Source organism: Ornithodoros turicata, chromosome 6 (genome assembly GCF_037126465.1).
Source record: "Ornithodoros turicata isolate Travis chromosome 6, ASM3712646v1, whole genome shotgun sequence".
In the NCBI taxonomy this organism is placed as follows: domain Eukaryota; kingdom Metazoa; phylum Arthropoda; class Arachnida; order Ixodida; family Argasidae; genus Ornithodoros; species Ornithodoros turicata.
Genome location: NC_088206.1, coordinates 31,313,527 through 31,329,936, shown reverse-complemented (window position 1 = coordinate 31,329,936; position 16,410 = coordinate 31,313,527).

Genomic DNA, 16,410 nt, shown 5'->3' with positions numbered 1-16,410 from the left:
TAACAATGTATTATTGTTTCTGACAATCAACTGACCGTTGTATAGGAGAAAGAACAGTTTTAGTTTATTTACTTTTCGCCTATGTGCAGGTGAATGTAAATTTAGTTCTTGCAACAGACATATAACCGAAGAAGTCCTTCGAAACCTAAACAAGATAAGCAGGGCAGCAGATCTTTGTACTTTCTCTATTTTTTCGGATAGCGTGCATGTGTAGTGACCCAGATGGCAGATGCATACACTAAACGAGGCTGAACTAAGGTTTTATATGCTGTTAATTTAATATCTTTCGTTGTGCCATGGCGAAATTTCCTTCTTAGCATCCACAGACTGCGAGTACGTGGCTTTCGCGCACATATGGCTATCCCGTTTCAGACCGTTCCCTTTAAATATGTCACCAGCAATGACCCTGTATTCACACGAGTCAGTTCTCTGCCGGCTGACGCTCAGGCGGCAGGGAACGTCACCGCTCTCTGGTGCCACGTGACCGGCGCTCTTCGCCACGTCACCACTTTCTGGTCTCCGGAGCGGCAGTCGGAGGCAGCCGGATATCTTGTCCTCCCGGTACAGATTCTGACGACCGACGGCGTCTGCTGCCGGCAGAAGGAGAAGATGACGCAACGGATACTTATCGCGCTTGCTTTTTATTTCATCAGGATTGTTCTGTATGTGTCCCATACAACGGCATTCACTGTACTATGGCCAATTCTGAATTGGAACGCCAACGATGATCGGCTGTACCGCGAAGGTGGTGCAACGACACACCGGCGCAGCAGCTTTGGAACAATTATGCAATGCATAGATAGATGCCTACAATGTAGTGTTGCATAGAAAGATTTTCTCTACGTCAGACGAAACAGACGCGGAATACAAGGCATGCATTTTATAAACGCGGATATTTCTTTCGCTGGACAGACGTTGACTACACATAATCGTTCGCTTGCACCTTTCCAATACATGTATAAAAACATAATAATTGGAAGCTACTCGTCCTACCGAAAAGAAATAAAAATTGATTTAATTTAATTTAATTAAATTAATTCTTGGCTACCTGTAGCTCGACATCACAGCTTCATCGCCAGTCCATCACTTGTCGGCACGCTGTAGCGCCTATATTGATGCTCAGCATCGAGATACGCTTCATTAGCGGAAAATAAAACCGAATGTGACAACGTCTATTATCAAAATACTCCGACATCCGTTTGGGTCGTCCACACGGAGATTTGGGTTAATGCTGTTTTACATTCCATAGCTCAGTTGTCTCGCGACGTAAAACACCCAATTATTAATTATTATTACATTCCATAGCGCTTCTTCGGAACTTATTCTTCGGCCCATATCTTGTCCCGTTTCTCACGTGAATGCACTCTGAACCATCCACAAGAAGTTTTTTCTTTCGTTGGTTTATCCTACGCTAGACAAGAAATTCAAGCGCGAATACAGAAGGGATCGGAAAACTGACAGCCGCCGGGAAAATGACTCGTGTGAATGCTAGATAACGAGCGGGCGTCTTCAGACGCGTAGTGACCTCGTTTATCTCGGATATCCTCTCACTCCTTCCCGACTTGCTGCCGGCAGAAAACTAACTCGTGTGAATACAGGGTGAGAAGGGTGCTCAGAAGAAACATAGACTATCGGCTGCTCCCAACCTGGGGCAACTTTCTTCAACATGTGTCCGATTGGTTCGTAAATTACAAACGTCTGCAAGTAACCAGCGGACTCCCTGCAAAAAAAGAAAAGAAAAAGAAATAATAATAATAAAAATGAAAAAAAAGCAGAGTACCCTGATTGCCAGCTCCGTATGCTCGAGTCAAAAGTTACAGAAAAAGAGGTGCGGATGACACAGTGCATGCAGTTTCGAACTCCCTTCGAACAAAACGTCTTTCGAACAAACGGCGTCGATCAACCGGCTTTCGATCAAGCGGCGTTCGATCAACGCCTTCGATCAAACGTCATTTGACCAAACGGCGTTCGACCAAATGGGCGGACAATACGGCGTTCAAACCCCCATTGACTCACGATAGACAAAAATAAACTTCCATAAAAATTCGTTCTGACTACATACAAGCAGGACCAAGCTGTTACATAAACTTCAAACTGACACATTAAGCGACCTTGGTAGTCGCCATTCATTCCACCTTTCTCACCCTATGACCTTGTTCCAAATGCGGGAGAGGAAGACCCGGCCTTTGTGGTCGCCCGCCTTTCGGTGCATATGAGCATTCGGATGTTCTGGACGTTTGGTGCTTATGAGCAGCTTCTCCCCTCCTGCTCATTTCCACCAAACGCTCAAAACCACCAACTTTTTTTCGGTGCATATGAGCGTTTGGAGGTTTTGAGCGTTTGGAGGTTATGAGCATTTGGTGCTGATGAGCTACTACCGTTTCGACTGCTCCTTGTTCTCCGAGAGAATATTGAGCTCAACTTACAAAGAATCGTAGGCCGCAGAGTTTAAAACTTATCCTTGTCGCATTCTTTTCATTGGCCCCCACCCTTGTCAGGTTATTCTATTATTTTACTGACCGTGCGGGAAAATACTGTCCGACTGTGCTTTCCAATCAACATTGACCTGTCACGTTCATTGACCTCAACCCCAAAATGCAGGGAATACTGCTGGACTCAGAGCTCTCTTTGTACTTTTGTGTCCATTGGCGCAGCCGTCCCCACGTTATGCCAGAACTGAAGTTTGTTACCAATAATAATGGGCCCAGCCGTAAAGTGCTTTGCCTTTGTCCGAAACACACACACACACACACACACAAAGATGTTCGGGCATATCAAGCTATCTTTCGTATCCTGAGAGAGTCCATGATCATACGGTTCCGCCATGTAGAACGTGTGTCCACAACAGCGACTTGGCTCTTCGACTACGAGCCTGCTGTGATACGAGAAGTGTTTGAATAATCAACATGTTCGAAACAGCAGCCGGCCCACCCAATGTGAGTGTACGTAGCTCACGCTAACTATAGAAATAATCTCTAACACGAAGCGCTGAAAAAAAAAAAAAAAAAAAAGAAGAAGAAGACAGCACTCCTATAAATCTTGTTACAAACAGGTCGATCTTACAATGCAACCACCTGTTTTTAACACAAATGACATAAGAGAGCTGTCGGCTTTTCTTTGACTGCGCTATGTGTTACAAAGTAAGTAACTAAGTCAATAAAAATGAGATGTTGATTTGCCACCTGCAGTTGTATTCTACAGGGTGGGCCATTTATATGGATACACCTTAATAAAATGGGAATGGTTGGTGATATTAACTTCCTGTTTGTGGCACATTAGTATATGTGAGGGGGGAAACTTTTCAAGATGGGTGGTACCCCCGCACGTAAAACGGGTTCCTTGTATTTCGATACGGGTAATTTCTGCTTAGGGATGTTAGAGTTAACGACGTAACACAAAGGGGTCAAAAGATCCAAGGCTGGCGAACCCTCAGACGAGTCAAGAGATCCAACGGGTCAAGAGATCCTCCGAGTCAAGAGATCCATCGGTGGATTTCTTGACTCGATGGATCTCTTGACCCGTTGGATCTCTTGACGTGGAATCGGGCGTTGGGTAGGCGAGCCAGCGTTGTCGAGGCCCGTGACCACCGAGACCAATAAACCTCTTCTTTTTTCGGTGCGCTTATAGAGAAGTGAGATGAGTTTATTAGCTTGACATGAAACATCAATTTGCTCGATTTTGCCGTTTCGGGTTTGTGCTTACTCAGTCAACTGTCTCATAAGGCTAACGAGAATCTCTCGTATTTACGGTTACTGGAAGGCCGACTTCACAAACATTCCAGTAACGTTCAACAGGACTGCCCTGTAATGTTCGTAATGTTGAAACAGCCAGCAAGCGGATTACACACAGATAAATGTTTCTTAGGATAACGGTACTTAGAACTGCAGCTTTATTTGTTGTTTCTCTTTCTTTCTTTTATTGATCGATTTATTTTTGTTTTTATCTTTATTATTTTCTTTCTTTCTTTTTCATGAACGCTCCACGTGAACCAATAAGAAAAATCGATCAAGCGGCCGCTGCACAATTATTTCCGTCCACGCTTTCACGTTCGCGTAGCAAGGAAAACCAACGACAGCGACGGGGGAGGGGGATATATTTATTAGACGAAAAGGAAAAAAAATACGGGCTAAAGGTCAGCCAAACGGGAGGTCGGCTTGCTATTCCAAAAATACATAAATAAATAAATAAATAAATAAAATTAAGAAATAGGAGATAAATAAAACGGACGTGACGGAACAGCACGTTACTTAGTTGATTATTAGGTTAGTAAAAGTTCGGTGTTTGCATTTTCATGTTCAGGTGGGCTTTGGCAGTTTCCGCGCAGAAACAGCCCGATAACATTTATTTAGAGTTGTTTATTTTGCAACGGGGACTTCGATATCGTTATTTTGAGATACGGCCAATTTTTCGACACCGGTTCCCTGGATTTTCCATCTTTCGACAATCCTTGCTAGTTGCACGTTGGATGACCCAAAACCTGTACCCGTCTGTCTTTGCACGGCGCACAAAGGGAGGCCTTCTAAGGAAGATAAGGAAAAGCTCCGGGTCACTGGGGATTCTCCGGTGAACTATAGTGTCTACGCTGAACGAAAGGTCTGGTGTAATGTGAAGTACCCTGTGAAAACCAAGGAGTGTCTAAAAATGTAGTACTGAATTTTCCGGGTAATAATCAGAGCGTTATGAGACGGAAATCGTGCTCCGAGACCTCGTCGCGCGTCAAGTTCCTTTCATTTTATCTTGTACATTTATACATAAAGGTGGAGTTCAAGGAGTTATTCCGAAATCCTAAGCTGTTTGGAGAAGGCGTTTCATCGAAGACCGCTTGGTCGCAAGCCGTTCGGTCGAAAGCCGGTTGATCGACGCCGTCTGTTCGAAAGACGTTTTTTCGAAGGGAGTTCGAAGCTCGCAGCGTGTCCTTAGCACCTCTTTTTCTGTAACTTTTGATTCGAACATACGGAGCATGAGGCAATCAGTGTATTCTCCTTTTTTTTTGTTTCTTGCTTTTTTTTTTTTTTGCAGCTAAAGAGGGGAGACCACTGGTCATTTGCAGGAAGGTTTTATTGGTCATTCACAAACAGCATAGCCTTCCTGCTTTTTACTCTCTCCCACCCGAAAGGAAATAAAATTGAATTGAATTGAATAGAACAATGCGGAAGTATCCCGCGTAGCTGTAGGACACATACCGAAGAAAATGTCTTCAAGTTGGGAGCAGCCAATAGTCTGTGCTTCTTCTGGGCACCCTTTTCATTGCTGGGATCCGAAATCGGATTGTGATATGTGCACGAAAGGCACTCGAAGTATAAATGCTAAGAAGGAAATTTCGCCATAGTATAAAATACAGATATTGTATTAACAGCCATATAAAACTTTAGATCAATCTTGTTTTTAGTATGCACCTGCTCCAAACGAAGCAATAAAAACCTCAATCAAACGACCGCTGCCGTTTCGATCAAACGGTATTCGATCAAATGACTTTCGACCAAATGTCCCGCGTTCGATGAAATGGCTTTCGTTCTTGCGTAGACGATTTCTCCGGGGGCATTTTTCTCTGGGGACGGTTCTTCCTGGGGACATTTTTTCTGGGGATGAAAATCTGGCATCTCGGGCGAGCTTTGATTATATGAAACGACTTCTCCGTGATCATTCCTTCATTTGGCAACTAGCGCTCATATTCATCTCTGGAAACCCCAATTTCGTAATTGCATCTGTGTTGCCCTTCAAGAATAGTGATTTCCCTAAAACACAGTTCTTCAGCTTTTCCACGACCGAATTTCACGTTTTCAAGTTTAGATTGAATTAACTGAGACCTCAGCATCCAACACAACGAAATCTGGAGTAAAAATTTACGCTTCAGAAATTCTTCTAAAAAAAGAAAAGAAGGCATATATTATCCTGTCCCACATAATAAGGAGGCCGAACTGTACTTTTTTGCCACACTCAAACAAGAACCTGTTATGTTGTCAGGTGACCATAGTTATTATTTTTCTACAATGTGTCCTTTTATTTTTTGTCGAATCGTTCCTCTTGGCGTTCAGAAAAAAAAAAGACTGTGTTGGGAATATCGCGACTCCCGCTGCAAAGCCTTGCCGCTTGACCTTCCCATATCTTTTTTGGTTGGTTTCCGTGTGTCGACTCCAAGCCTTTATCGCCCTTCAGCTCCTTTGTACGGTTTTGCAAACTCGTACACCAGAAGGAAGGGAGTCCCCTGTCACTGGGGTTTTCGACTGACATCATTTTTCTGAGCGGGTATAAGGTGAAAGAAAAAGAAGGGAGAACATGGAGGAAAGGAGCCTTTCAAATATGTTACTGAAGTTTTCGGGTAATAATAAGAAGTCTGTTCTACCACGGAAATTTTGAAAAGTCTTTTGCACAAACGCCTTGTAAATGAATTCAGATATTTGATAATGCTTACTTCCCAGAAATATACATATCAAAATGTCATTTTTGCATGAATAATAGAGTTATTATCAAGGTAAATTGCATGTTGTAAAACATTTTTGGGACCCCTCATATAGGACCCCGGTTAGTGAATGCTGCCCTGTTGTGCATTTCTCACACACAAAATATGGACTTTGTCGCAGGCAATGCTATAGGGCTGTTGCGCTAAAGTTTGAGGAGGCAGAGCCATTTATAGGGAGAGTTTGGCCATTCTGTGATCTTTTGCCGCCTCGTGGGTGGAGTCTATTTTGACGTCAGAGTCGTCGTTGCGCCGCCCAAAAAAGCCTGAATCCAAGCAGAATCCGCTTATCAGCCATCTGGTGCGCGCCATATTGATGCTGTCCGTCAGCTTTGTTGTCGCGATGAATGCAATCTACAGGAATAGCAGGCTTATGACCCACAGCCGCCTGTGATAAGGGGGGGCTTTGTTGCCAAACTGAAAGAGTTCAAGGACGAAAGGCTTTCGAAGGACAATGTACGCACGTGTCTCCCCGCCTTGCATCGTAAACAACGATCAGCATCAATATGGCGTCGGCGACCGGCTGACAACGGGACAACAATAGAGCACGGCGAGGGAGGTGACTTAGCCGTGACGTCGCATGACGCGCTTCAACTTAGGCTCCTCCTAATGGCCAAACTCTCCCTATAAACGGCTCTGTGAGGAGGCAGAGCCGTTTATAGGGAGAGTTTGGCCATTAGGAGGAGCCTAACTTGAGGCGCGTCATGCGACGTCACGGCCAAGCCACCTCCCTCGCCGTACTCTATTGTTGTCCCGTTGTCAGCAGGTCGCCGACGCCATATTGATGCTGATCGTTGTTTACGATGGAAGGCTGGAAGACACGTGCGTACATTGTCCTTCGTCCTTGAACTCCTTCAGTTTGGCAACAAATCCCCCCTTATCACAGGCGGCTGTGGGTCATAAGCCTGCTATTCCTGTAGATTGCATTCATCGCGACAACAAAGCTGACGGACAGCATCAATATGGCGCGCACCAGATGGCTGATAAGTGGATTCTGCTTGGATTCAGGCTTTTTGGGCGGTGCAACGACGACTCTGACGTCAAAATAGGCTCTACCCACGAGGCGGCAAAAGATCAGAGAATGGCCAAACTCTCCCTATAAATGGCTCTGTGAGGAGGGTGACTGGAGCGTCACTCTGACCCCTACCGTTGGAATGCTACGACACGCGGCCGCTCTCGCCCCGTATGCATAACTGATAGCAACGGGTAGGACGCGTCAAAGAGTGCGCCGTTCTTTTTTTATTTTTTCCGAAATCGAACTCTACTCGATTGGAATCGAACTCTACTAAAAATCGCAAACTGCTGTTGTGTCGTACGCATAGCAGCAAGAAGATGGCTACGGCAAAAACTTGCCCACCCAAGAAAAGTCCCCGGAAAAGATGTCGCCGTAAGAAATGTCCCCGACTGGCAGCGCTATTCCGGCTGCCGGCGATATGCAGACGGCTGTATTATCTTTTGTACTCCAGAACTAGCTAATTCTTAAAATATGAAGCCCTGAAATAATTATTCCTGACTGCTGCCGCCCTTTACCGTTTTCAGTCATAGACTTACATTGCGGCTATGTAATATACAGGTATAATTATTGCAGTACACAAATATCGGCATCCGTTCTAATGAAATAGAACACAAAAACTTTGACCAGATATACTTTTCGTTTTCCTGTATTTGCTTTGCACTTTTCTGCTTTTTATATTAAAGGTCGACTGTGCAGCCGATGCTTCGGATAATTGTCGCTGTGTGACAGTAAGATCTCGAGTCTAGGGACGACCAAAACAGACACACACAGATAGCGTTTGGAGACATCTGTATGTGTCTGTTTTCGTCGTCCCTAGTCTCCGGGTCTTACTGTCATTAATTACACTCACCAGCTGACTTGTTTTTATCAATTCTTTCACTGGGTCATCGTCACCAGAAACTCCATATATACATATACAAGGAAAAAATATAGCCGGAGCTCTTTCGAGCTCTTACATACAAATACATATACAATATATAGCAAAAGGAGGGTGAGTGAGAGTGAGTGGCTGGTTTGTCGTCCCTTCAGATGACGCACCCCGAAAGTCACTGGAGAGGCGTGTTAGCTTAGCTCAATTGGTAGAGCCCTGGACCGGCAATCCAGAAGATGTGGGTTCGATCCCTACAGCTGGCTAACCTTTTCAGTGACTTTCATCTTTCAACAATATATAGCCTCGTGTATATGTGCACAACCTTTGTTTCCGTACGCATTCAGAAAAAGTTAGACATCTCTTTGAACGAGGCGTACATAAGATTGCTGATTCCAAATCTAAATAGTCGAGAAGTTCGCTCAGAGGTCCCAGGGAAGAGCAACTATTTGGGTGTTGAACCACAAAACAGTTTGTGTTTCTTTTAGATGTCCCGTTAATATTGTTCAACTAACTTCAATTATATCGGCGAGCGTTTTGTTAAGTCCCCATTGAATTCGATGAGCACCCTGCGAATTAATATTTGCCACGTTCTTGTTAACCCTGGTTTTTCTCGGAATGAAATTTATACGTTTATTGGCGCACCCCCAGTGCACCAGAGAAGCACACTAAACAACCTAACAAACAGCGTCATTCGCGACATACACGCGTTCTGCATATGTACACCATGCCGCGCATTGTACACATGTTTCAGCGACTTTTTTAGAAAGAATTTGTCGATCCTTTTGACTTTTTTTCTATCCGGAAAAGAGATGATAAACGATAAAGCCACGCCAAGTTAGCCAGCGTAGACTGAGTGCTGTCTGCTAGGGAGCGGCCGTATGTTGAAAAGGTCGCCACTAGCGGCACTGACACACAAGGTTTGCTGCGCCACCTGGCCCAGCGCAACAGGCCTATGTACCTCGTATCTTTAATGAGCTCCCCTTCGACAGTTTTTCTTTGGAATCGAAGTACAAACTAAAAAAAGTGCTACGGCAACTTTATCATAGGATGTAGTACCTTTATATGTTCATGTACTGTCAAACTGTATGCCGCTGACTGCTTCAGGCCCAGTGCCACAAGCTTTTCCGCTTAGACGGGCCTGTTTTATTATATGTGTAGTTTGCTTTCTTGAGTAAAATTATTATTATCATTATTTATTATTATTATTATTATGTAAGTGAGTGCAGAAAAAAAAAAAAAGGAATACCATTTCGAGCAGATTTTCAGACTGGCATCGTAAGCGCTGTGTGCAGGCAATGTTTATAGCCTAATTTACAGCCGCTGGTAGATCCAATTGAGAGCCTCTGAGATACCGGCATCCGTACTATCCGATCACACTTGTACGTCGGCATACAGTAAGTATGCACTAAAAAAAAAACAGAAAAAAACAACAACAAGGGAATACCGTTTCGAGCCCTAGATTCTCCAGACTGGCATTATAAGCGCTGTGTGTAGGCAATGTTTATAGCCTAATTTATAGCCGCTGGTAGATCCAATTGAGCCTCCGAGATACCGGCATCCGTACTATCCGATCACACTTGTACGTCGGCAACTCGGCATACAGTAAGTATGCACTAAAAAAACAATACGAAGAGCAACTAAAAATTCCATAATCAGTCAGTACAGGCGGTAGTGACTTGTGAAAACAATAATTGTAGCATGAATATATAAGAACAAAAAAATAAAAATAAAGTACTCATGTAGCCGATTAGGCGATTTCAGATATTGCCCTCGTACTCCGCACGGGGGCCCTCCGTCGCCCAAGTCACGCGCATCGCGCAATGCGTCGTGGGAAATGGTTTACATTCGTGCTCGCTGCCTGTTGCTCGAAGTTGCGGAAGGTGAAGGAGAAAGAAAACCGAAACCGTTTGCGCTCTTCTTCTTCTCTCTGACTCATGAAAACTAAATCCCAAGGTGCAGCGGGGCTTTCGCAACACGGCGCTCTCTGGTGGGCCATCCATGCAATTGCTGAAATCGTCTATAGGAGACAAGCAAAAAGACGTGAATGTCACGAATCGAACTGCGGACCTTTCGTGGCAAAGTCCGACACTTTACCACTCGACAAACAGCGCAGAGGGCGCGGGCAGCCTTAAACTCGACAGGTCAACCATGCACAATGGGGATTATTTCGTGAGTCGGAGGCAAACGGCGTGATGAGGACGGCGGGCGTGGCGCCATCTAGAATCGGGAAAATCGTGAATCGGAGTTGCTCCCCGACTGGTATGGCCTCTTAAAAGGGACAGGTCTTAGACGCCTTGTGGCATATTCAATATCCAAATATCAGGGAGGGGGGGGGGTTCTTTGTCGGGGAGTGTAGTGGGGGAGGGGAGAGAGGGAAATCCAATGTATAAACTGACTTTCTTGGGGGTGGCGATCGCCAAACCGCCCCTCGCCCCCTTTGATCTACCACTGACTCAAGCACTGAATTTTTGAGAAAATGTTATTAAGGCCAAATAATCAGTAATGTAACTATTGTTTCATACAACAGGCACTGTAAACTGAGAAATAAATGTTGTGTACGCCCTGCGCTTTTCAAAAAGTTATGTATTCCTTTATTACCATAATGTATTATAACACAGTATTAGTATTATGTATTATAATACACATTTTTAAAAAGTATTTGTATTAGTATTATAATACGAGAAAATAATATTACTGCCCACCTACATACCTACAGCTGCGGGTGGAATAGAGTAAGTTACAAGAGTGAATAAACGATATTATTCTCAATACGCACGAAACAACGGTGATACGAGTAGAAGGGAATGTCGCCCATTATATTTCTTTATTTTTTCCGCAATTCCATATTTATTCACGTACTTCCTGATCCACATGTGTTCGGCTGACGTTAAAACTGTACTGTCCGTCAAATGCCGCGAAGAAATTGCTGGAGGCTCTTCTCTCCCGATGTGTACTGCATACAAAGATTCCTAAGCCGCATTTGCGGATTCACTGTCGTCAGCTTTACACGCTTTTTCGGTGGTATTCCTATTGCCTCTTGATGAATTAACGCTGACTTGTGTGAGTATCACCGTGTAAACACGACAGCAAATGAAGGCTTAGACGGTGATTGTGAACAGGCTTCCCTTCAACTTACTCCTTGGAAGACGTTGACCCTTACTTATGAGCACAGAATAAGCATCAGCAATGACAGGACGATCAATAAATGTGTGGCAACAAACTGCGGCCTCAATACCACGCGATCGTAGTCTCAACACCCCGTTCTGTTCTGTCGCACGTTCTGTTCTGGCGCCTGTTCTGTCGGTACCTTATGTCCTCGTCTTTCGCGTCCTCAAATATTGCACAATGCAATGCTTCGTGCAAAGCGTCCGCCGCGCCACCGAAAATCCTGGCGGCAGCCATAGGAACTAGTTGTGTGAGTCCGCTCGGTTCTCGAGCGCAGTGATTTCCCCAGAAATTCACTACTGGGGGGGGGGGGGGTGCCGAGCTTTCAAGGGGGGGGGGGGGTCATGCTTGGTGAAGGTTCCACTTACGGAATTTTTCTTAGCCACGGAAAGAATGGTGGCACAACGGTGACATATCTGCACAGCTTTCCCGGTTTATTTGTACATATTATTACTTTAGAACACACTACATTAGAATAGAGATTCATTGTGAACGGCATTTCAACATTAAGATGCATAATCACACGACCGACAAAGATAAGAGACAGCCACCTTGTCAACGAACACCTAGCAATCAACGGTGAAAACTTTAGAATACCTCGCTTGGTTGAGTTGAGCGGAAATGGCTCTTGATGATCCACATGGAGTTGACGTGCGTGTCCGCATGCATACATACGCGCAATATATGTATTGCACAGTCACTTTCAAATGATTTTGGACAAATGCATGGTACGATCATCTGCATGACTGTGGTCCTACAGCCCGAGATGACAGCACAAAATGTAATTCGCTGCGCCGGACTCACTACCAGAACGTGTTGGTGGCCGAGCTGGGTGGGGTCACCTGAGAAATTTCAGGGGGGGGGGGGGGTGTTGCAAAAATGCAGGGAGGGTGTACAGTCGGACCTCGTTTTATGAACCCTCGATATACGAATTCCCTCAACTTACGAACGACTCCGCAGGGAACCAAACTTTTTCCGTGTATTTTGACCTCGTTTTACGAACCCTCGATATCCGAACTATGAACGGATTATTAGGGAACGGACCCAAAGTAGCCAAGCCATTCTGACCTCTATATACGAACGGGCGTTATGAACGTACAGAGGACAGGCCAATGGACCGGAGGACAATGAAAGTTCCTCAGTACATGCTGCCAAGGTCAAACATACAATGTCCCAACGTCACTACGTTCCACAAACATGATTCACAATTTCCTGAAATAATAATTCGGGCGTTTACAGACGAACAGTTGTGAGTTTGGACTAGGTCTCTGAGATGGAAACATCTTGCCGTTCCAAGAGAAGGCGTTCAGTCCTGACAACCGGTGACAAGCGTGATATTTGCCTTTGGAAACAGTCTCATCCGCGCGCGATACGGTACTTTGAGGACCGAGTGGATGAGTCAAGTGTCAGACTTCTGTCATCTCTTCTCTTAATCCATTAAACAGGATAGACCCTGCAGAAAGTATGGTGCAAACCACAATTACGCAGTATTTTAAAAAATAAAACATATTCAAATCAGTTTCCCGTGTTTTTGTGAGGTATTTGTGCACTGCACTCCTCGGACCTCGATTTACGAATACCTCGATTTACGAACGATTTTCTGAGAAACGAAGGGCGTTCGTAAAGCGAGGTTTGACTGTACACCCCCCCCCCCCTTAGGGGGGTGTAGGGAAATCCCTGCTCGAGGGCTATTCGTACGCTTTCAATCGTCACCTTGCTCCGGCGACGCCGCGCCTGAATTGATAGCTGCTAAAAGTAATGGCGTTGGGTGCACAAATACGTATGAGAATGCCAGGTGTAGGAAAAAAATAGTCCCTGGTTGTGTGGGCACAAAAAACGGTCCCACATGTTCCTGCTCGCCCAAAAATACAGGGGCGTGGTTGCGGATAACTGCATTACAGCCGACCGAGTGTTACCATTCGCTCTCCCCATTCGTTGAAAAAGGAGGCATAGGCCTTTTTCATCTGTTAATAGATAATAAAATCTGCACGCCATTCACTGAGTAACCTAAAAGCGACATCATTCGCTGCACTAGTTCGCTAGCGACATCGCTCGCTGGATGCTAGTATTTTCTACTGTTGGTCAGACACGAGTTTTGTGTTTATAAGTTTGAACTTGATTGTAAAAGAAAAAAAGAGAGACAGGAGTTTTACAGTTGTCCCCTGGATGTTTTCCGTGTTGATGTTTATGGACAATAAAAGCTGTCGCCCTCTTATTCATTGTTTCATTGGCTTTTCAACTCCGCTTCTGCTGAAGATACGGTTCATCGACATAGAGAGTATGAGAGGACAACTGTAAAAGCTGTCTGACCAACAATAGGAAAACACTAGCATCCAGGTTGAACTGGGAACTACATCCAACGACCCCCCGCCCCCGTACACCGAGGTGGCAGTATTTTAGGCCAATGATCCTAATTGGTTGCCGTAATCAGACCGTATATCGTTCGTGTTATGTTGAGTGATGTTGTGATGTGTGTTCTCAATTCAGACATGACTTCCAACTATAGCTTGGACCTTGTCGCTTTGTACGACTCAGGCAATGAGACTTCTGCATCCCTTTGGTGTAGGTGCAACCTTTGCAAGGTTGCTGTAAAAAGTACAAAAGAAAACACACGCGAGTGCGGTGCGCACGAAGAAAAGCTAAAAGAATTGTAATAACACTGACATGAGTAGTAATAGGTCATGCCGAGACTCAAACAAGGCGAAACTCAGACATGGACCCCTGCCCCCTGCCCCTGAGCCCTGCGCGCATTTTTCCCCGCGCGGCGCGTGTGCGGAGGGTTGTCCACGTGCTTATCGGCGGGGGAGGGCGGCGTGAGCGCGCTTACACTCTCACATTTTTCAGTCTGGGCCGACTTCTTTCGTCATTTTTCAATCTGTGCCGACTTCAATCGTAATTTTTTTCCAGCTACAACAGGTGTGCAGTAGGCTGTTTGCATGCAAAGGATAGCCATACACAAAAGTGCAAGTGAAAATATAGTGTCAGAAATTATGTTATGACTCTGTGTGAAGGAGAAAAACCCAGCCAAAAAACCTGATGCAGTAGAAACACAATACACGTAAGAAAGAATATACTTATTACAGGCATGATGCAATAGCATTGAATAGATATCACAGATCAAACACAATATTTTTTATTAACTGTAATCATACACACAAGTTTTCAATGAATCAGAATTCAAATGCAGTAGCACATTTAATCAAAGAAGATGTTCTTAATCAATGCGACTACAAACAAAATTACAAGTTTTATCCTGCCCGTATTTTTCCCCGCGCGGCGCGTGTGCAGAGAGTTGTCCGCGCGCTTATCGGCAGGGGAGGGTTGCGCTGCGCTTATCGTAGCGCATTTTTCAGCCTGGGCTGACTTCTTTTGCCAGTTTTCCTCCTGGGCCGACTTCCATCACAATTTTTTTTCTGCTACAACAGGTGTGTGGTGGGCGGTTTACAGGCAAAGGATAGCCATACACAAAAGTACAAGTGGAAATATATTTATTAAAGTCATTAGTGTCAGGAATTATGTTATGGCTCTGCGTGAACGGGAAAAACTTAACAAAAAATTTGATGCAATAGCATTGAACGGGTAGCACATTTAATCAAAGAAGATATTCTTAATCAATATGATTACAAACGAAATTGCAAGTTGAATCATAGAAAATCTAATATTCCTATACATGAAAACCATCAATGCAATAGCGGGGAGTTCTGATACTTTTATGTAATTAACTGTGAACAGCAGAGACCCTGAGACAGCAGAGACCAGAGACCCTAACAGAAAACCATGGGACACGGACACAAGGGGAAATAAAATCTATACCACTACAAAGAAGTTATTCTTAGTCAAAACAACAGAGGATAATAATCTATCATTTTAACTATCATAAAATCATCCTCGTGACATAATCTGATCGAACACTATACAATTTTCATTCTAAGAGACGCTGCAAACTTTACTTTGTTTTATGAATCCAACACAGAAAATAGATATGTTAAAAATGAACTTCACCACATAGAACGCTCCTTGCCAACATCCAGATCTGATGATATCTGCCCTGATTTGTTAAAAGCTGGTGCCGATAGCTGTATGTAATTAACTGTGAACAGCAGAGACCCTGGAAGACGATGGGACACGAACACAAGAGGAAATAAAATCAACACCACTACAGATAAGTTATTCTTAATCAAAACAACAGAGGATATTAATCTATCATTTTAACTATCATAAAATCATCCTCGTGACATAATCTAATCGAACACTATACAATTTTCTTTCTATGAGACGCTACAAACATTACTTTGTTTTATGAATCCAACACAGAAAATAGATATGTTAAAATGAACTTCACCACATAGCACGCTCCTAGCCAACAACCAGCTCTGATGATATCTGCTATGATTTATTGAAGACTGGTGCCGATAGATGTATGGAAGGCCACGGAACACGAACGACACGAACACAAGAGGAAATAAAATCTATACCACTACAAAGAAGATATTCCTAATCAATATGATCAGAATCAAATTACAAGTTGTATTATAAAAAGTCTAATATTCCTATACTTGAGAACCATCATTGCAATAGTGTGAATATCTGTCATAACATTTCGAGCGCAATAGGGAATCTAAGCTTCAGATTCCACCATCACACAACTTTTAATTAATGAATTTCTTATTAATTGAACAGCATAGAGGTAAGGAAATAACGAGAAACAACACAATCAACAGCTACAATTAATAGAGAGCCAAACCTGCGCACCATCCAACACATAGAGAAATAATAGCTAATCAATCTATCAAAAGGAGAAATATTACAATATAGCACAGACTTAACGCTGAAGAACAGGGGAACACTCTAAGCGGCGACATCTAAACAACAGCAGAGGAAAATAATCTATCATTGAACCAT